A 21,159-nucleotide genomic window follows, 5' to 3' on the forward strand; every position below is an offset into this window, starting at 1 on the left:
TCATTCACCATTTCTTTAGAAATAGTTCTAGACATAGAATCTTAATTTGCTTCTAAAAACATAAAGTATATTTCCTCTAGTAAAACTAATAGCATGATATGGCAATTTTTGAGATATACAAATGCACAGAACTCTAATGTCTTTATAAGATTTAACTAGAAACATAGTTGAAAACCCAATGGTTCATAAATTGGATATTTTCCTTTCTTTAGTACTATTTAATAAATTATAACTACATAATTGTCAATGATTTTTTCACAGAATCACAGGCTAGATAATAACATAGGCATTAAATTATTTTGTGATAGTAGATTCATTAATCTAAATATAGAAGATACCTACATTAAAGATTATTAAGAATTACATTAGATCAATAAAAAAAGCTAAAGTCAAATTTTATGTTAAGTGTGATAGAGTCCTAATTTGAAATAAAATTTTGAAACATTCAATCAATATTTAATCACAACATTCAATGAGGAATAAAAAAGAATGGTCCATTATATCAGTTTTAGAATTTAAGATAATTAGGAAATAGGCATTACAGTTGAGTCTTATTACATTTCATAGAACAGATGTGCACACTGGAACAGATATGCCCAGTTAAATTACAATGCTGGTCAACATCATCACTAGTAAGGATTCGTCAAAATATCAATCCAGAGATTGCCTTAGATCTTGTCCAAACATTGGAAAGTGAATCTGTTTCTTCAATGTAACTTCTTTAAATAAGGTTTTGAAATATATTCCATACCTATTTATCAAAAATACTAGGAGCCCAGTGCACAAATTTGTGCATCTTGAAAGGAACTGTGGGCCATGAGGCTGCAGTGGGCACAGGGGAGGGTCTCAGCCCATCCTCTGCACCCCTGCCTGGCCCCTCCCGCTGCGGCCCCTAGTCCCTTGTCTGCTGGCAGCCCCACTCCCACTACCGCTGCTCCTATGTGCTGACAGCACCAACTCCATTTGCACCCACTGACGGCACAAAGCAATTGGGCCCTGCACTGCCAGCAGATGCCAAGCAGCAGCTCCTGCCCTGATTGCCCCTCAGGAGCAGGGGGAGGTGGAGAAGCCCTTAGGGGAGATTGAGGCTGGAAGCCACCACTCGCACCCGCTGACAGCACCAAGCGATCAGAACCAGCGCCGGGCACCAACAGTGGGTGTGAGCAGTGGCTCCAGCGCCAGCTGTGGGTGCGAGTGGAGGCTTCAGTGCTAGCAGTGGGTGTGAGCAGGGCTGTAGCTGGCAGTGGGTGCAAGAGGCGGCTGCCGGCCCGATCACCCACCAGGAGCAGGGGAGGGGCAGAAGCCCTAAGGGGCCATCGGGGCCAGCAGCCATCACTTCAACCCACTACCAGGACTGAGCAATCAGGACCGGCAGCGAGTGCGAGTGGGGCCGGCACCAGCAGCAGGTGCGAGCGCCGGGCGGGAGTGCGGCATGTAGGAACAAAGAATTTCCAGTAACCACCAAAGGCTTGCCCCAGTGACAGCAACCAGCTCCGGCTCACCTGCTCCACCATCCCCCCACCACAGCCGATGCCCGCCATGTTCCGCACTCTGCCACCTGCTGCCGATGCCCGCCATCTTCTGCACACGCCCCCTGGTGGTCAGCACAGTCATAGTGACTGGTTGGTAGGTTGTTCAGCTGTACCATTGTTCTGTTGTTCCATCTATTTGCATATTAGGGTTTTATATAGAGAGATATATCCAACTGAAACAAGTTAAAATTGGAGAGCATGTCTTTGTTTCCATAAAACTACAGTATTTCAAATACTTTCACTGAAGAAGATCTAAGAAATTAACACATTTTAAGTGGTTTATTAAGCCCCAGCACGATTGGTAAATAGAAAAGAAGCACTGAAATGTATGTAGAAGTAGATTGTATGAATGAATGAATGAATGAAACAAAGTGGTATGGTGAGAAAATCCCAGGATTAAAAGTTAGGAGACCTGCATTCTGGCGCCACTCTATAATTTCATGGAATGATACTGAACAAGTTAGTGAAATGAATTATGCTTCAATTTCTTCACCTATGAAATTAGGAAACTGAGCTAGGTGATGTATAAGATTTCTACTATTGCCCTAGCTTATTTTGCTCAATGGATAGTGCATGAGCCTGTAGGCTGAAGGGCCCCAGGTTCAATTCCAGTCTAAGGCACATGCCTGGGTTGCAGGCTTGATCCTCAGTGGAGGATGTGCAGGAGGCAGACATTCTATGATTCTCTCTCATCACTGATGTTTCTATCTCTCTTTCCTTCTCCCTTATCATTAATGTTGCTATCTCTCTTTTCCTCTCCCTTCCTCTCTGAAATCAATGAAGATATATTTTTTTAAAAATAACAAAACGATTTCTACTATCACTATGATTTCATGACATAGTACCAGACAGAAGGAAAATTTCATCTTATAGATGATTTGGTGAAAAATATTATGCATAGCTCCCCTCATCAAGGCAATGAAAACAATGCTCAGTTTTTATATTAGTAACCTATATATTAGCCAATAGTTGCACTGGTCCTCTAGACATTATTTTAAAGAATTGATCATGATGATTTAATTTAGTTTATTTCATAATGCCTTCTTACAATTCTCCTCCTTTTTGAAAGTGTAGAATGTCAAGTTCAAGTCAATAGCATCATAAACAACTCCACCCTAAATCCTTTTAGTAAAGATATTGCCTTGATCAATGACACCCTCAGTTATGAGAAGGTAAGATCACAATGTCCATTATGCAGAAAAAATAAAACATCATAAACTTTGAAGAAAGGAATAAACAGTGACTTCAAGTATGTGAGATGTTTCTAGCATTCTTTGCCAATATATTCCCCTTTTAATGTGAAAATGATTTAAAGCTGATATAAAAAGTTAGTGTTTCATTATTTCCTTTTAAAAAAATTAATTAACTTTATCATTAGCATCCTGTAAATTTAAATCTTAAGACTGACCTATAAGATACACTTTCGCCAAAACCGGTTTGGCTCAGTGGATAGAGCGTCGGGCTGCGGACTGAAGGGTCCCGGGTTCAGTTCCGGTCAAGGGCATGTGCCTGGGTTGCGGGCATATCCCCAGTGGGAGATGTGCAGGAGGCAGCTGATCGATGTTTCTCTCTCATCGATGTTTCTAACTCTCTGTCTCTCTTCCTTCCTCTCTGTAAAAAATCAATAAAATATATTTAAAAAAAAAAAAGATACACTTTCAAATTAAGAATTTCCAATGAGACACAAGAGAAAATGTTGAACTTTTTTTTTCCAAAAATGTCTCTGGCTACTGACTGTCCTTAAGGGTTGCTATATCTGAACCAAATCACAATGTTCTTTTTCAAGTATTGAATAAGATTATCCTAGAAGTAACAAAGAATTCAATTTCCTATTCTCTAGTTCTTTGAAGACAGGAAGAATAATTCAGTGAGGAAGCTTCTCTTTACACATCACACTGGGATGTGTTCTAGAACATTTATATAACCCTATATAATCTACTTTTTTACTTATTTATTTATTTTATAGGGGAGGAGAGAGAGAGATTTGTTATACCATTTATGCATACACGGTTGCTTCTTGTATGTGCCTTGACCTTGAATCGAACCCCCAACCTGGGTGTATTGGAAAGGTGTTCTAACCAACTGACCTACCCAGACAGCGTCATGACCCCATATAGCCTTATATTGGTATCTTTATTTCTAAATGTAAATAAATGCATCAGTCTATTCAGAATTTATCCTGGGTCCATTTCTCCAATATTCCCTGATCTTAATGCACTTGAGGGCTTGGTTACAAAATACATGTCTAGGTATTTAATGAAACCAGTTTTTATAACTCTCCTGAAATAGATTTTCCTCACCATGTCTCAAGCTTTTAATTCAATTAGCTGAAATAATTTCTTTGGTTTACAACTACCTTTTCTCCCATTTTTCTCATCAGCAATTTGTAAGCTTAAAATAATAAATACAGGTGATAAGAGAGATTCTTTCTCCCAAATATCAAGAGCACAAAGAACATGTAACTCCTCCTTGACAACATTTTTCCACTTAAAAGAATCATGAAACACTAGTGGCCTGGTGCACAAATTCGTGCACATTGAAAGGAAATTAATTAGAATATTTTAATATCGCTATTCGCCCTTTATTTATAATAGAAGTGCCAACCAAATTCACAATCAACAAATCAAAACACATGGGTACAATTGGCACCAGCGAGAGCTTTATATGTATCACGCATGTGGGAGTCAACTTAGCCTTTTATAGATATAGAATAAATGTGCTTAATTAGACCTGCTTTCTGATTTAGCTAAACTTTTTCCAGCCCAGTGAAGCACCCCAACTTCTCTTTCAGGTAATTGGCAGTAACACTGAAGTAAATATCAACACAAAGCCAATTATTATTGTAGATCATGCAGGGAGAACAAAGGGTAAAATGTTTAACTGCAGCAGTGTTTGAGTATATTCTGTGCAGTGAGAAAACCTGAAGTCATTTTCAAGTTCCACCATTTCTTACTTCTTTTCAGTCGGGTCAAGTTTCTAAGCTTTCTAAATCTCCATTTTCCGGCTAATGAAAAGAAAATAGGATTCCACTGATTCTCCTATCTACCTAGTCCAGGACTTCTGTGAGGATCAAATGAGATCAGGCACAGGAAAATGCTTCACAGACATTTGGTTACAGTGTGAAATGTTTCCACCTGGCTATAAAGCAAGTCGTGTTCCTGAGCTGAAGAAACTGCAAGGAGGCTAGTTGCTAGGGTGAGGAAGCTGGGCATTGCTACGTGACATCATTACCTGGACGGTTGGACACTGAGTATATTAGCCTTTTATATATATAGATTAGTGGCCCAGTGCACAAAATTTGTGCATGGCGGGGGGGTGGGGAGGGTTGGTCCCACAGCCCAACCTACACCCTCTCCAATCTGGGAGCCCTCGGGGGATGTCTGACTGCCGTTTAGATTGGGCCTAAACCGGCAGTCGAATATCCCTCTTGCAGTCCAGGACTGCTGGCTCCTCACTGCTTAACTTCTTGCCTGCCGGATCGCCCCTAACCACTCTGCCTGCCAGCCTGATCGCCCCCAACTGCTACCCTGCCGGCCTGCTCTTCCACAACTGCCCCGCCTGCTGGCCTGCTCACCCCAACTGCCCCCCATACCAAGGCTGGTCACCCCTAATTGCCCCCCCAGCCAGCCTGCTCTCCCCAAACTGCCCCCCCTTCCACCCTGCTAACCCCCAACTGCACCCCCCATCAGCCTGATTATCCCCAACTGCCTCCCCTGCCAGCCTGATTGCCACCAACTGCCACCCCCTTCGGCCTGATTGTTGCTCCCCCCTGCCACCCTGCTTGCCCCCAACTGCCCCCACCTGCTGACCTGCTCGCCCCACCTGCTGACCTGTCCCCCCTACCGGTCTGCTTGCCCCCAACTGCCGTCCTGGTCACCCACAACTGCCCCCCCCCTCTGGCCTGCTCACCTCCAACTGCCCCCCCTTGCTGGCCAGCTCGCCCCAAACTGCCCCCATGTGCTCACCCCCAACTGCCCTCTACTGCCAGCCTGATCACCCCTAGCCACCTCTGCCTCAGCCCCACCACCATGGCTTTGTCCAGAAGGTCTCCCGGAAGGTCTCCTGGTCTAATTAGCATATTACCCTCTTATATATATAGATCACCTTACCCCTGCTAGGAGATGAGCAAAGAGAGACTTGCAAAGGATCTTTTTACAGGAAAAAACTTAATCTGTTAATATATTCTATAACCAAAAGCAAAATTTCTTGGCTGCTTCTCCAATTATTCAATCCCACTATTTTTAGGAACTGTGGCACAATTTTGTGTCATTAATTGTACTGTACACCAAGTTTCATATTCTATGGGCAATGTGTGGGATTAATAAAAGCTATACAATTATTTTCTCACTGCTTAAAAAATTATAGGTATAACAGCACTTTTTTAAAAAGCAACTAAAAAGACAATTCATTTGGATATTCTTTATGGTTTTATGGTATTTCATTATGAAGGATATCCTATCCCATATTTTAGGGAACTAAGAAAAGTAGCTCAGAAAGACAGGCTCTTAGGTTCTCTAAATTCCAGGAGTATATACGATGAACAATAATGACAATTCAACATGTATATTTGATTTTTTCATTTATTCCTGCTTCCTTCAAAAAACTAAGTGATGCACACATAAGAAATCTAAATGCATCTATTGATATGTGGGCAGAAAACTGATTAGTCACTCATTTCCATCCATCAAGTTATTTAAAGTTCTTAACAGATTTCTGATATAGACCAATCCGATTTTTTGAGACACACTCAACTGAAACTAGTGAGTACTACACATTTGGGGTACTAAAGTAACTCTCAGTCTAGTATTACAGGCATGGTCATTTACTCACTGTATAAGTAGTGAGGTAAATGGTGAATTATACAGTTATAGTCTTGGCAATAATGGGGTAATAGTTTATCTGTTTTTCTCACTGGAGAAAATACAGTGCCCTAAGGTACATTTTGGAAATCCACAGGGAACATTTCTACCTTGTAGCAGAATTACTCTTGAGCACTTATTATTGAAAATTGTATTATATAAGTATATTTTAAAATAGTTTTATTTTAGTCCCCCTTATATTAAAGTTAAGGGATCATATTAATTTTTTAAATAATATAGACAGGTCATATATCTAAAGATTGCATGTTTAGATAGCAACAGCACATTACAAAATGTTTATTATAAAAAGAGTATTTATGGTCTAGGAGTGAGAACCACAAATCTAGCGGGACAGACATGTAAACATATAAAGTTACAGTGTGAAACATACTAAATGCTAACACATCTCTATATACAAACTGCCAAAGGGACACAAAATATGGAGGAATTAAGAGATACATTACAGAAAAGCAAATAAGACAAACAAAAATTCATAGACACAGACAGTAGTATGGTGGTTACCAGAAGAAAGGGGATAGGGAGTTGAAGGTTGAGGAGGTCAAGTGTATGGTGTCGGAAGGAGATGTGACTTTGGGTGTTGGACACACAATGTAATATACAGATGGTGCATCACAGAATTGTACATTTGAAACTTACATAATTGTATGAACCAATGTCACCCAAATAAATTTAATTTTTAAAAGGGGGCTTTGAAAGGTAAGTAGAGATTGCCAGCTAGAGAAACGCAAAGGCCAGCCGAGGCTGGGGACAAACAGCAGAGGCACCAATTTATAGGAGAAACATAAAGAACAAACAGTTGAGCCAGAAATTGAAGTTAATTTGTGGGGCTGGCACTAGTGCCCGTACTTCCTTCTAAGAAGTTTCATGCTTATCAGGTACCCAATAGCAGAAAGCCATCGAATTGCATAGTAATTTATCTGTTCATTTCTGATTTCAAAAATATGTAAGTATGTTCAATTTTTTTTTGCCAAAGAAATAATTATTAGATTCTTGATACTTATATTTTGCTACTATATTACTTCAAAGGCTTAGTTATTGGCTGCAGGCTTTTAAAATACCTTAAATGTTCAAAGCAAGCCTATGGTTTTGAATGCAAATAAAAAGGAAACCAAAAAAAGGGAAAATGAGTTTAAATATACAGTGTTATTTCAAAAATATGCCTTTGAAATTGCTACTCCATATGAAAATTCAACCAATTTTCTTGATTTAAATACATATTTGTTTAACTTTTCAATTTTATCTTGTTGCTTCCTTTGTAGCAAAAGGTGTCCCTTTCGAAAGTTAAACTTCATTTTGACGTTTCCAGAGGAACGTGTTTATTAAACATTTATTGGAGATAGCCAAAATCTTTTAGTTCTCTTCCGTGGTAGATAAGAAAGTGGGGTGAGAACACAACGGAGTTCTTCATCAGAAGATACTCATGTAACATTTTACTTGCATCAAACCCAATGGCGCCAAGCAACGACATTAAAGTATTAACAAAAGGGCTTCTTTCTTCCTTCTCATCTCAGATTGTAGGTTGGAGCGGCTGCTGGAGTTTTGCTGCAAACAAAGGAGGCTCTAAAGTGATGGATTCCTTTTTGTTTTATCACTGTTTTCTCAAACCAGACCGATGAACTCTCCACCCCTAACCCTTAACACCAGGCTGACCCTCTCACAAACTAATCACTGTAGGGCTCATAAAAGCGAGTTGTAAAACGCCCACAGTTGTCCAGTCCAGGGGATAACTCAGAACCCTCCCAAGTGTCTTGCCTTTTCCTGACACCAAACACTTCCACCTTCTATCATCGACCTTGGCCAGGGCATCCTCTGTGATTTCGGTCATCGTGACTTTCCACTCCTGACTTGAACTTTCACACAGATCTCAGCTTAAGCGGTCATGGCAGGTTCGCGTGAGAGCTCTGATATTTCTGCAGCCCAACCGGACCCTCACTGTACAGAGTCCTTTGACACTCACTCCAGTACTGAGAAGTAAGCCTTCGTCTTTTCTGGGGTGATGGACTGACTGAGACAGTATGTGTGTGTAAATACACACTATACAAGTCAGTTTTCATTTGGAGAGTTACTGGCCATCAAATACCAACCAAAATAACACAGCGGTTAGATCTGCAACGGAAGATGGTTACCCAACATTTATGAAGTTGTCAGGTATTCTCCTGTTTTGCCGAGGCTGGTCTAGATTGCTGCTATAACCCTAATGACATAGAGCCCTACGGCATACACCCATCTGCTATACGAGGCCCAAACGAAGCAAAACAAGGGGCTTGGCAGGAATTCCATGTGATGCTTATCCTCATAGGGCCTAGGCCAGTGATGGCGAACCCGTGACACACGTGTCAGAGATGACACGCAAACTCATTTTTTTTGGTTGATTTTTCTTTATTAAATGGCATTTAAATATATAAAATAAATATCAAAAATATGTCTTTGTTTTACTATGGTTTTACTATGGTTGCAAATATCAAAAAATTTCTATATGTGACACAGCACCAGAGTTAAGTTAGGGTTTTTCAAAATGCTGACACGCCGAGCTCAAAAGGTTCGCCATCACTGGCCTAGGCCAAGGCAGCTTTTTGAGCAGAATTAACCTGTTTGATGTTAATTATGTGAATCTTGACATGAAGTTAGAAAAATCCAATCCTGTGTGCATCTTTAAAATTAATTTTCTATGTCTAGTACTGCACTCACTCAATTGTTTTATAATTATAAGCTTTACATTATGAATATGATGATTAAAGGAGGTTAGGTTACATGAGTTCAGTGAAAGCATCCCATAATATCCTGATACCATGACCTTTCCTAGCTCTCGGGCTCATGATCACAACAACTAAGACATGGGCCAATGTTCCAGAGAAGGGCTCTGTTCTTGCAACTTCTCCACATGTGTAGACAACATCAGCAAGCAGGCCCAGGAAAGCAAGGCAGGCTTTTTCTGTATCCTCTTCCCCTCAGCAACGTCCCCCTAAAATAAGTGCATAATCTATTCTATAAATAACTAGGGATGCAGTCAGCTGTGCTCTGAGGTAGCCCACTGCCTAAGGCATATTCATATTGTACAAACAAGTCTTTGAGGTTATTTTTATTTTCAGAAGTTCTCAAATCACTCTCAAGAATGAATTGGAAAGATCCTTGGATTCATCAGTTATATTTTCCTGTTACTCTGGGGAAGTTGCGAGAAGGGAAAACCCACATTTCTGCCTCCTTGTCGTTTCATCCAACTTCTGCTGCCAATCGCAGAGAAGCTGTCAGAGTAATTGGCCTGGCACAGGAAGCTGTGATGCAAGGCGGGCCACAGGAGGAAGGAGGGGCTGCCAGGAGGGTCCGCTTTCATGCTGTACAGGTTGTACAGCCAGGACAGCCTTTGGGCCAAGGGTCCTCTGAAGCTGGCATGCGGGAAGGGAGCGTGAGAAGGAGCCATTCTTCCCTGTGTTGTAAAACGGTGGCAGAGTACACTGAAGGATTTATGACAACCCACATTCCCCATTTCCCTTGTATATGTTGATGGGGGTGGTGGGCAGTAACAGACCCAGATATGTTCTCACAGTCATGTACTAATGTTTACCCATATCACACCACCCAATATTTAAGATTAAAAAATCTCCTTCTGCCTATGGGAAAATACAAGTTCTTTAAGTAGTGCTCAGTGTTAACAGAATAACCTCTCTCCCACACTTACTTTGCTGTGTTATTACATTACTGCAGACAAAGATGGCTTCTGGTTTACCTCCCTTAAAGCCATTGTTTTGTTTGCTCTTATGCATTCCAATAATAGAGTCCACATTTTAATGCCATTTATATCAGTCAAAAGAATAATCAGGAAAACAATTTATGAATCATTAATTAGGCCTCATATCATATTAGAAACGAGCTGTTTCTAATCTACAGAGGCCAGGATAACATGGATTTCCAAGTGAAAAGGGGCATGGAGCAATTAAAGAAACTGACTGATGGAAGAATTGATTGCTTATCAATGACTATATCCATCACTGATTTGACTCCACTGCACTTCTCTAAAACTAGGACAATTAGTCTGGCTGGTGTGGCTCAGTGGTTGAGCAGTGTGGCTCAATGGTTGAACATCAACCTATGAACCAGGAGATAGAATCCCACTTGCCCAGGTTTCGGGCTCAATCCCCAGTAGGAGGGCGTGCATGAGTCAGCTGATCAATGATTCTCTTTCATCATAGATGTTTCTATCTCTCTCCTTTTCTCTCTCAGAAATCAATAAAAAAATTTTTTAAAAAAACAGGACAAATAGAGATAAATGTATCATAACAATATAATATCTCAGGACATATGGTTAATTTTGAATAGGAAAAAATTTTCTGTTCATGGGAAGATTAAAGTTGTATCTAAACTTACCTTCATTCTAAGCTCACATAACAACAATAAAATGGAAAATCTGATTATCCTATCCATACCTAAATGATGAAGACAGGAAAACTATAGTAGTAATTAGTTAATATTTGTATTTCATTATCTATTTTTTTTACTGAATTTTATTCAGCCTAATTCTAAAATAAAGGAGGAGATTTTAAAAGGTAAAATTATTGAGGGATGGTGACATGATCCCATGTTTCCAAATGGCAGCAAAGGCCACATTGGGAATATTTAAGCTAAGCCACAGCTAGGCTTCCTCTTGTCCTTCTTATCTGCCTCCAGCCCAGAGAAAGACTGTTGCCGGAGAAGATGCTCTGGACAGACACCCAGACAAGTACAACTGTGAATAACATCACTACTCACAATTTCCAAGCTTCCACAGAGATGGGAATTTCATTTGAATATGGAGAACATTCTTAACCAGGACCCTTAATTCTAGTTGTGCTTCTAGCATCAGCTCTGTGATCACTAAGCTTTCATCTACAATAAAGGTGGTAGAATAGATAGATGTTCTCTGCAGTCTTTTACAGATCCGAAGTACTTTACTTATTTTCGAAACTCCCAATTCTTTATCCCAACCACAAAATGCAAGATAGAGATGCTAATTATTGCTACAATGGCAAGCATGTTACAATATAGATATATCAAAATAATGTTATACATCTTAAATTTACACAGCATTATATGTCAAATACATTTCAATTTTTTTAAAAAAAAGGAATTCCGAGTGTTTACTGAAATCAGAGAAAATCTGGAAAAAGTTCTAACTTAGACCTACTAAATCAGGACCTCCTACTATGACCACTCTGAATAAGCTCCTAAAAGATCCCAGATGGTCCTGATAATTCACCAGGTAATCCTGACAATGTCAGCTACTACATCAGATCCCTGATTAGAAGCTCCTCGAGGGCAGCACTAATCTCCTGTGTCTGCTTGAATCATTATGGAGGGCTTGGGATATTAGAGGCACTCAATAATTTAGCTGCCTGATGATTAAATATATGCCAAACATAACTTGCACATTTTTTTGGTTGTTACTGGACTCTACTGAAAGAGAAAGAGGTTATGCAATAAAGGCAAAAGGGTGTGTTTATTTAATTTCATGTAATTATAAATACACAAAACTGACCTCAGCTTCAACTAAACAGCCAGAGATATAAATCAGAAATTAACTATGGAATTAACATAAACTTTGAGTTCATCCTATTTTTTTGAATGACTCATTCTCATAGGCATTGGTTTTAGAATTTGTTTTATTAATTTGACCTACAGAGTTTATTAGTTTTACAGTTTGTCACTATAGAGGACACACTTCTAGGTAAAATGGAGCATTGAAGAGAAATATTCCCATGGATTCAACACATGGGTCATTCTGATTTTTTTTTTTCATTATGTCATTCGCTATTCTTTCTTGTTTTGTTTGTTTTTCAATTGCTGATTAAATGAATCTTCAAAAAATAAACTGATGTAAATTTGCTTCTGAATTAGATCCCTGTTTAGAATTTAGCAACAATGTCAAACATTTCCTACTAGGAAGCTATTAATTCTGGAAGCAGAGGCTCAAAGTGAAGAAAGGAGGTTGTGTATCAGTGTGTTTATTGCATTAGGATGTGAAATGTGCTCCTTTGCATTTAAATGGACAGAAAAAGACCAAAGCATTAACTTGGGGTTCATTAAAAGTAAGCAGGGGCCTGTCCATTCATTACATTCCCCCCAAAAATCCCCTCTGGTGAAAACCGAAATCACTAGCACAAACAGCTGGGTGTGTGTGAGGCCATGCTGCCGGAATGCCATTGTTTGCTAGGTTTAATGTCACTTTTGTACTATTATATGCCACAGAGAGAGATGCTGAGCTGCATCCAACAGGGTGGCTAACATTCTGTAGCTAATTGCATACAGCTCCATGGCAGCACTAAAGGAAGGACGACCCTGCATATGTCTCAGGAGGGAATAGAAAGATATTTTGTTTATAGTCACCCATCTGTCTAGTGACAATAAAATTACATATGAGTACAAACCAGTTTAGTGCGTCCTTCAAGAATGATTTCTCATTATATTCATTCTATCAGCTACCACTCAGATACAGGTTACTCGAAACTGTTTCTGTCTTCTTTACTAACAATAATATATCTGATATTCTAAGATTTCAGCCAAAGTAAAGCCCTTCTAATAGGCTCCATAACCATACAGAGAATATTGCTTTGTAGAATAAATGCTGAAATCAAGTAAAAAAATTTTTTTAAAAAGGTACGGGAGAGGCAAAAACAAAATCAAATGCTACGTTTAAACTCTAGCTGTGCTAATAGAACGCACCTTCCTCCTCCTCCTTCCCCTCCTCCTCCTCTTCTTCTTCTTCTTCTTCTTCTTCTTCTTCTTCTTCTTCTTCTTCTTCTTCTTCTTCTTCTTCTTCTTCTTCTTTCTCTCTCTCTCTCTCTCTCTCTCTCTCTCTCTCTCTCTCTCTCTCTCTCTCTCTCTCTCTCTCTCTCTCTCTCCATGTCCTCTGGAGAAGAATAAAAAAATAATGATACAAAGAAAATTTTAAAAATAATAAAATACTGAAACATTACTAGAGCCTTACAAACCAAGAAAGGATGATGGAAAAACAGAAGAAGCAAACTAATGGTAGATAATTCAACTTCAAAGTAGCAGAATCTCTACTTCTCTTAGGGCCGTGGCCGGCAAACTGCGGCTCGCGAGCCACATGCGGCTCATTGGCCCCTTGAGTGTGGCTCTTCCACAAAATACCGACTTCTGCGCATGAGTCACGAAGTTTCAATCGTACGTGCACGCCCGCATGTGGTATTTTGTGGAAGAGCCACACTCAAGGGGCCAATGAGCCGCATGTGGCTTGCGAGCCGCAGTTTGCCGACCACTGTCTTAGGGCACCTGAAACTCTCCTGCTAATACAAATCTTTCTTTACATATTGTATCTGACCTATTTGAGGGCAGTGTCTATGTCCAAATCATGTGTTCCACCCAAAGGCTATTCCACCTCAACCATTTCTTAAAGTAGCGATTGTGAACTTTTTTCATCTCATGGCACACAAAGTAATTACTAAAATTCTGTGGCACAACAAAAAAATATATTTTTTTGCTAATCTCACAAAAAATAGTTATAATTTTTTCATTCACAGCAGACAGCTATTGTTGTATTGGCTGTTGTCATTGTTTTTGACAACCTAAGGGAAAAGAGTTCTGTGTCTCTGACTAAATAGTCAGGTGTTACATGTTTTAAAAATGCTTATGGCACACCAGTGTAATGTAGCACACCAATTGAAAACTGCTGATTTAGAATGTGTTAATTTGTTAGATCTTCTTCAGTAAAAGTATTTGAAATACTTTAGTTTTATGAAAACAAAGACATACTCTCCAGTTCTGGCCAGTTTTCTCAGTGGTTAGAGCATTAGCCCACAGACCAAAGGGTCATGGGTTTGATTCCCAGTCAAGGGCACGTACCTCAGTTGCAGGCTAGGTCCCTGGCCTTAGTTGAGGCACATGGGGGAGGGAAGCAATTGATGTTGTCTCTCTCTCTCACACACTCACATCAATGTTTCTCTCTCTCTCTCCTCTCTCTCTCTCTCTCTCTCTCTCTCTCTCTCTCTCTCTCTCTCTCTCTCTCTCTTCAATCCTCCCTCCCTCCCCTCCACTCTCTCTAAAAAATTCACTGGAAAAAATATATTTGGGTGAGGATTTAAAAAAGAGACATACTCTCCAATTTTAATTTGCTCAACTTGAATATATACCTTTTGATAAATATGTATGAATATGTACGGGATATATTTCAAAGCTTTATTTAGAGAAGCCCTACTAAAGAAAAAGATCCACTTTCCAATGTTTGGAAAAGATCATAAAGCAATAAGGCAATCCTCCAACTGATGTTTTAACTGGTTCCTTACCAGTGACGATGTTGATCAGCAATGTAATTTAACTGGACATGAGCATGCATGTCTGTTCTATGAAATGTAATAAGATACTTAACTATAATGCTTTCTAATTATCTTGAAACCTAAAAATTACATAATGGACTATTCTTTTCCATTCCTCATTGAATGTTATGATTAATTATTGATTGAATATGAATGTTTCTAAAATTTTATTTCAAATTAGGACTCTATCCCATTTACCTTAAAATTTGACATTAGCTTTTTTTATTGATTTAATGTAACTCTTCATAATTTTTAATGTGGGTGTTTTCTATATTTACATTAATGAATCTACTGCCACGAAATAACTTAATGTCTATATTATTATCCAGTCTGTAATTCTGTGAAGTCATTGGCAATGATGCTGTCATAGTTTATTAAATAGTACTAAAGAAAAAAACATCCAACTTATGAACCATTGGGTTTCGTGCTATGTTTCTAGCACAAAATCTTATAAAGACATAAAGATTCTGTGCATTTGTATATCTTAAAATTGTCATGTCATGCTATTAGTATTAACAGAGGGAACACAATTTTTAGAAACACATTAAACTTATATGTCTAGAACTATTTCTAAAGAATGGGTGGTGTCAAAGGAGGCCTAGTAAAGAGTAAGCACTCCACCACCACCCACCAGTGACAAGGCTGCTCCTCCCTACTCTACACGGTGACAGTGGAGGCCATAGGGGGAGCCAGAACTCCCAGCCATCATATACCATGCGAACACTACTCAGAAAGTAAACTTCAGAGCAAAGAAAATGACCAAACACATTACATAATTATAAAAGGGTCATGAAGAACATATATCAGTCCTAAATGTGTATGCATCAAACAACAGAATTGCAAAATATGTGCAACAAAAACAGAACAGAAAGGGAAAATAGACAATTGCAGTCAGAAACTTCAACAACCATCTCTCAACAATTAGCAGAACAGCTAGACAGAAAATCAGCAAGGATACAGAAGAACTCGATAACACTATCAAACAAATGATCTAATTCACATTAATTAAACATTTCACCTGCCCTGACTGGTTTGGCTCAGTGGATAGAGTGTCTGCCTGCGGACTGAAGGGTCCCAGGTTCGATTCCAGTCAAGGGCATGTACCTTGGTTGTGGGCACATCCCCAGCAGGGGTTGTGCAGGAGGCAGCTGATAGATGTTTCTCTCTCATCGATGTTTCTGACTCTCTATACCTCTCCCTTCCTCTCTGTAAAGAATCAATAAAATATATATTAAAAAAAAAACATTTCACCCAACAACAACACAATACACATTCTTTTCAAGTACCCAGAGTACATATACCAAGCTAGACCATATCCTGGGCCATAAAACAGGAAAAAGAAAAAGAAACAACTCAACAAATTTAAAAGAATTAAAAACATTCAGGGTGTATGCTCCAACCCCAATGGAATCAAACTAGAATTCAACAACAGAAGGATAACAGGGAAAAAACCTCTAATCCCTAGTTGCAGGGTAACTGTTGCATAATTAATGCTACTTTTCAGGAAGAGCTGAAGTTCGTTCTGACATTAAGTTAAAAAGTAAGCTCCTACAGTAGGGACTCCGAATATGCAGTTCTTTCTCACTTAGATTCCACTACTGGAAACTCAACTAAGCAATGCAATATTTTCAGAGGTGATAAAATTTTAAGGTTGAAAAGGATAAATAATGAATAAGCTCCCCAAGGGTTTGGATGTTTCTTTTGTAATCACAGTACATTCCCAGTGTGAAGAACAGTGTCCACTGTATCTTAGAGACAGTCAATATTTGCTAAATGAATAACTGAAGGAATTAAAAATTGGAAGCGGTACAAACAGTACAAATTAAAAGAATAGAGTAAGAGTTTATATAAATGTTTGATTTACTTGATATTAGTAAAGAAACATATATAAATCACAGCAAAAATTATGGGGGGGGGGCAGAAAAACTGCGAGTGAAATTTGGCTTAAGAACAAATATGACAAATTCTTGCTCAGGCTTGTCAGGTCCCTGCTGTATTCCAAACCCACTCAACTACATGGATTACAGGTCCCTGGCAATCTGCTCTATGTGAATAAGATTCTTTCCCTATTACAAGAGTTACAGAAAATAAGCTGTAAATAAACTAATGTTAATGAAAAGTGGATTGGAATACACAATAAAAAGACTGGAAAAATGCAGGTGGCTTATTTTAGAAAGTTAAGTAATTTAATACAAGTGATAATTTCTAAAAAGGAAATTGAGCTCCAATGAAGCATGCATGTCCTTTTCTACATTATCTGCAACAGTGCATGTAATTTGCACACATTTAATTAACTAATAAAACTCCTATCATCAACATCAGGTTTGGAAATGTCATTGTTGATAACATGCTGTTCCATCAGGCTGAGTTGATTGTTTTTTGTTTGTGAACACTAAAGTACGTACCCAAAGGTGCTGTCTAACACTGCTACTTGCTTTCAAATATTTCTTGACATATTTAAAGTTTGTTGGGGGTATCCACATAGGATAGAATTTATAGAAATCTCTAAATACCCTGCCCTAAATAAACCATGATTCAAAGGAAAACTGGGGCATATAAAGAGAGCATGATTACCGGGGGCTTCACTCAACCACAGACTGTGTTCTGCTGGAGACAAATCAGGTTGCCAGTTTGACTAGAGATAACATAGTGTGCCTCTTGCTTCACAACATGGATTGCTTCTATCCTTGTTCCTTGACACAGAACCCTATTAGGAAACTAATATTATTATGAAACTAATCTTGAAGACATTGGATAAGTATGAATAATATCTTTCCACCTATATTTCCTATACCATGGTAAGTTTTTTTATGTATTGAAATCCTATTTTTCTCTGAAACTGAAATAATCAGAAGAGCCCTTTGTTCTCTATATTGTCTCATGGATATAGTGTTATCTTTGTCCAGAAAGAAATTTTGGTTGGAATCTGCCAGGTAAAGAGATAGAAGGTGATGCCATACATAGTCATCTATCCAACTGCCAAGTCAGAAGGATAATTGTTCTCTTAATATATACATATCTATCTATCTATATCTACTGAGATATAGATATAGATGATATACATATAGATGATACACATATAGATACAGATATAGATATGTGTATGTGTTTCATTGTTGAGAATTAAAGATTTTAGCTCTTAACTCTCTAGGAGACTGATTTAAAAGCAGTCATATTTCGCCCTAGCTGGTTTGGTTCAGTGGATAGAGCTTTGGCCCTCTGACCTAAGAGTCCTGAGTTTGATTCCAGTCAAGGACACACACCTCAGTTGCAGGCTCCTCCCCAGCCTGGGTCTGGTTGGGGCTTGTGTAGGAGGCAACCAATCGATGTGTTTGTCTCACATTGATAGTTCTCTCTGTCTTTCCCTCTTTCTTCCGCCAGAGGGTAAAGGAGGCCAGAGGGAGGTCAATGGGAGAAAAAAAGGAGACATATGTACTACTATTTGTAATACTTTAAACAATAAATAAAAATATTTTAAAAATCAATGAAAAAATATCCTCAGGTGAGGGTATTAAAAAAAACACACACACAAAGAAGTATAAATGCAATGGACTAAAATTCATCCAATTTGTTAAATATTCATGAGCTCATAATGATAAAAAAAAATAAAGAAGCCCCTTGAGAGAATCCTAGGAACCAACTGGTAAATAAAGGAAAAGAATCAAACCTTTAACTTACTTTTATAAAATATAAATAAAATAAAAGCAGTCATATTTCAAGTAGTAGGCAAATGATAATGTTTATTAAAACCTTACTGTGTACAAGAGAATGTGATTGTTGCTGTGCACTTGTTTCTGTTGTTGATTTTTAAAGACAAAATATTTGACTACAAGTGTTGTAGTAAGAGAGTAGGCTTGGAAATGAGAGTTTGAGAATTAGATAGAGAGTCTGCAAAGCCAGATCAATAGAGCTTGACACAACTAGATACGAGAAAGAATAATCCAAAAGAATTCTGCTGCCAATAACAGAGATCGGAAAACCCCAAGTACTGATTTCATGTTAGGTGTCAGGAAAGGATGTCTGAGAAATCACAAGTTTGTTTTGGAGGAATGAACTTGCAGCTGACTATAGGAGGTCCTAATGAAGATGTGCCACAGGAAGTCAACATATTGGTCCATGGCCTAAACATAAGGGTGCTTGTCATTAACCTCGTGTGTGTGTGTGTGTGTGTGTGTGTGTGTGTGTGTGTGTGAATTGACATATATATTGTTTTAAATTTCAAAGGTAGTTCAGGTAGTTCATTTATTTCAAACAAGATTCACTTAATTCATAGTGTTTACTATTCCATCACTTGCTAATGGAATAAAAGGGGGGGAAATACTAATAAATGTCATAACACAGCAATGTGTAGCACAAATAATTAACCCTGGAAAGCAATTTTATTAATATATTTCCTACATGAAAAGTAAAAACAGTAAAATTGCCTTCACTTTTGAAAAATTATTGACTTACTATGTATCACTGTGATTTTCTTACTAGCTGCTCTAGTTATATGACACAAATTCTCCATGAACTTTGCTGTTCAGCTCCAATTCCTGCACATAATGATTAAACCAAATTTTTTTCTTTTCATTCAACAAGAGTTATCTCTTTGGAAATTTTATCAGTGATATTTACTAAGGCACAAAAACCACTGACATCATTTAGTGCTTACAAAATGTCTCAGTAGAGATGCTAGTAAATTTCGTAATCACTTAAGAAATAGCCATTCATCAGTATAATTTTAATTCCTAACTTTCCTGACCTCTCTTTTCACCTAAAAATGAATACTTGCACTGTTAGGCTCAAGTCAGTGGGGTGAGAGAATCTTGGAGACTCGCATTTGTACTTGCTAAGCAAAGCATTTATTTAAAAAAATGCAAGACGCTAAAAATGTTAATGGCCACTTGAGTACTCCCTGAAGAAACATTTATTTAGGACAAAATGTACCACAGTTGCTTCCTGAAGATTAGTAAAGTAAGTTAGGACATTAGAAAATCTCTTCTATGCAAGACCAAAAACCTTTCTTTATTGATAAAGTCACTTCCAAATCCTATTACCTCTTACTTCACTCAACTCAATTAATCTCATATTTATTTGAAATTTATTAAGTGTCTATTAGTATTCCCAGCTGATCTCTATCATACACTGTGTTATTTGTTATTTTTTAAATATATTTTATTGATTTTTTACAGAGAGGAAGGGAGAGGAATAGAGAGCCATCAACATTGATGAGAGAGAAACATTGATCAGCCCCGTCCTGCACACTCCCTTCTGGGTATGTGCCCGCAACCAAGGTACATGCCCTTGACCGGAATCGAACCTGGGGCCCTTCAGTCCGCAGGCCGACGCTCTATCCACTGAGCCAAACCGGTCAGGGCATGTGTTATTTTTTAAATAAAAGTGACTAAGATAATAGATAATATATTTATGCACCTTTCCCTTGAAGTTATTTGGTCCTGATATTGCAGAAAATGGTTCCTCCCACCCTCATGCTCTCCCCTTTATTGGGTTTATAGCCCTTAGGGATTAAAGAGACTCAATCACAGGTAATATCTTTTTGTGCAGAAGCAGAGTGTATATTGGATCCACTGGAAACTTAAAAGCACAGGATTTGGTTGAGAAGAACTAAAACATGCTAAACAGTGGTGGCTCCAGAACTACCCTCTCGGAAAAGGTCAGGAAATCTGATGTGTAGAGGCACCGGGGGCATCCAGTGACCATGCACAGCAAGCACAGGGGTTTCACTTTGATTATTTACTTGTAGTGGCCTCTGGAAGGAAACGGGCAGGGCTACTACGGAGCTACTGGACCCCCAAAGCATCCCCCACTGCACCGCAAGAGCAAAGGTTATTAGTTACCTTATTTAGAACAAAAACAAGGCTGTCCTTTAACTGATAATTCACCAGTTATTAATGCTTGAGATGTGACATAATCATCTAGAGTCACAGAGGGAAGATGAGCCATGGAGAGTGAACAAAACCCTCAGCTGCAATTCTTCAGGTGGACCATCTCTGTCTTCTCTCAGAATTCCACCAGTTGTGACTGGCCACCTAGAATGGCCACCTAGACTGGCGGCATCGTGAAAGAACGCTGGCCCAGGACTCTGCAACCTCCTTTGTCCTTACCAAAGTTGGGTCTTAATGCCAGAGTCTTCAGCCTGATCGCTACTGCTGTTCCTGTAGGTTTCATCCATCTGTCTGCTAGCATTTGCACAATCCTACATCTCATAACAGAATAAAAGGCATTTCTACAAGCAGCAAAATCGAGATTCTTTTCAGTTACATTTTGTGGAATCTTTAAATACTTTTTTTTTTCATTTTCTGAATATATGTAGCATCTTCTCATTGTAGAAGATTTGAAAAATACAAAAAAAAAAGTATCTATTTAACCTCATGTAGTCCCACAACCCAAGGATAACAATTTTTAAGTCGAGTCTACATCTCATTTATATCTATGGCA

General features: G+C 38.7%; 1 protein-coding gene across 1 annotated transcript in view; it reads right to left on the minus strand.

Moving 5' to 3' along the window:
• Window positions 1–21,159, minus strand: part of GPC6 (glypican 6) — a 1,123,860-nt gene that overhangs the window by 969,114 nt on the left and 133,587 nt on the right. The window lies entirely within an intron of this gene.

Source organism: Myotis myotis, unplaced genomic scaffold (assembly GCF_014108235.1).
Source record: "Myotis myotis isolate mMyoMyo1 unplaced genomic scaffold, mMyoMyo1.p scaffold_m19_p_3, whole genome shotgun sequence".
In the NCBI taxonomy this organism is placed as follows: domain Eukaryota; kingdom Metazoa; phylum Chordata; class Mammalia; order Chiroptera; family Vespertilionidae; genus Myotis; species Myotis myotis.